We start from the raw sequence: 2,553 nt of genomic DNA, 5'->3' as shown, positions 1-2,553 counted from the left end.
ATATATATATATATATATATATATATATGCATGCACGATATAAAATGGCCTCATTCCATCGTAACTTAATTTCACTCTCTGTATATTAATAATTCCTCTCTGTCATCCTTTTCTCCTGGGCTGTGCTGAATATAATATTCAGATGAAACTCCTTTTGCAACGCAAAATCTAGAATATGATTCTTTTTTTTTTCATTCATTTTTCTGTTTTCTGTTCAAACTACTTTCACTAATAATTCGAGTGCACGTGTACATATTCACACACAGCCACATACATACACAGAACTAGCAAATGAGGCCTTACGAGCATATGGATCTGGCAGCATCTTTGATTGTCTTATATCTATCTATCTATATATCTATCTATCTATCTATCTATCTATCTAACTAACTTGTCATGTATACATTTGAAAAATATGCATTATCCACACGACATTGTACTTGTTTATATAATTTTTTTGCAGAACAATCGAGAGAAATGACATTCTTGCAGGTATCTTAGAATATGACACCTTGGCCTGAAACAAGTTTGATAAGTGCTAAGTCTCTTGAGTCACTCTGTTACTCCAGCTGATTATTAATAAGAGTCACAAACACACATTCACGCACGCAAGCACACACATATATGTATGTATGTATGTATGTATGTATGTATGTATGTATGTATGTAATTGTTCCTCCCTTCGGAGACAACGTATGAGTGTCCAGTCTCACTGGACGGTCTGCGCTAGTTATTTCTCTACAGTCATCAAATATATGGGATATACGTTAGTTGACTCCATCCATCAAATCGACGTTGCCTGAACAGGTGTACGGTATACCATACGCGAGGCGTTTAGATGTTCACAGAGCAACAGGAGATGAAGTATTTTATTCAAGAAAAAACGCACCAGAAACACCATTGCCACTAACCATTAGGCCATCGGTCCTTGTATATATATTACATATAAATATAGTAACAGAAAAGGAGAAATTTCGATTATCCCCACGTGCTGAGTTGTAATATATATAAGAAATTAAAGAAGGAAAATGCACACACTTTACATAGTTTTAATATAATTTTTAATATATCTTATATTGTGTTTGTCGACCGGTTTCGCTTTCGCTAACCATGACATTATAATTTACTTAAATATGTATTTCCTTAAGAAAACATTTTGTCCATGTTGCGTGTGGAGTTCATGAATGAATCTAGTGGAGGGGGGGATGATAGGCTATCGTTATTATTGTGGACAAGGAAGATAATATATATACACAAAAATTCAAAAACTAGAGTAGTGGGGAGAAATATTTTGCATAAAGTTTTAAGTCATCCACGAAGAAACAGTGGTATTTCTGTTTCCTTGTGAACCAGTGAGATACCCTTCAGACTTACATACATACAATATTTTTATATTGTAAACTTCATGAACTGAAATTTGTAAATCTCTGAAGAGGTCTAGAGATCATGCATGTATCTCCATTGCATCCTCTTCATCTTCCAATTACTCCAATTACTCCAGCTTACTGGAGTTATATAGTTATATATGTATATATATATATATATATATATATATATATATATACATATATGTGTATGCTTACATATGTCTAGCAATGTAATAATCTATCCGTCCTTCTCTCTACGTATCTATCTTCTACACGACCATCTTCGTCTTTAGTCATAACCTCTCCTCCATCCACCATCACAATGTCTCCTTTCTCTCCGTCCCTTACACATCCACATACTAACCACTTCCATCCATTAAGCGTCCGTTCGTCCAATCCGCCATCTTTTCTCTCGTCAGATTGTCTCCCAAGAATATTTCTGCCGCACGTCCGTTTTATCCGTCGTGATTCCATTAGGGAATTTGTCCTCCTGGAACTTAGAGCAGAGCCAGTCTTTTAGGCTGGCATCTTCTTGGAATCGCTACCTTTTATACATTAACAATACCTCCATTTTACATCTTTCTCTTCAGATTTTCTTCTTTCTGTCGTCATACTTTTATTGAATTTGTTTTCTTTTGATTCGGTTTTCCTTTTCTATCGTTTAGTTTCTTTCTGTATTTCTCTTTCATTTGCTTTCTTTCCTTATTTCTCTCTTTCGATCCTTCATTTCTTTCTTTCCATATTTATTTAGTTACTTTCTTCATTCCTTTCTCCTCCCATCTTTCTACAATTGCTTCGATCTTATTTTTGCCATCGATCAATTACTTAAACCCCTTCTATAGGCACTGACAGCCATATGCGTGCACGTACACACTCACACTCACAAAGACACACACACACACACACACACGCACACACACACGCACACGCACACACACACACACACACACACACATACAAACACTCAAGCAAATACGCAACCTTGCGAACACACACACAGAGACTTGCAGATGGACGTACTCATTTACTTGATCTCCTGACTCCAACTAAGCACGTACTCACACAGCCTCCATGCACATTTTCGATCACTCACACACTCATTCTCTCATCCGATCAATGAATGATCTACCTATCCACCCATTCATCCATCCATCCATCCATCCATCCATCCATCCATCCATCCATC

This window comes from Octopus bimaculoides, chromosome 15, assembly GCF_001194135.2.
Source record: "Octopus bimaculoides isolate UCB-OBI-ISO-001 chromosome 15, ASM119413v2, whole genome shotgun sequence".
Classification (NCBI taxonomy): Eukaryota; Metazoa; Mollusca; class Cephalopoda; order Octopoda; family Octopodidae; genus Octopus; species Octopus bimaculoides.
This window is presented reverse-complemented; position numbering follows the sequence as displayed.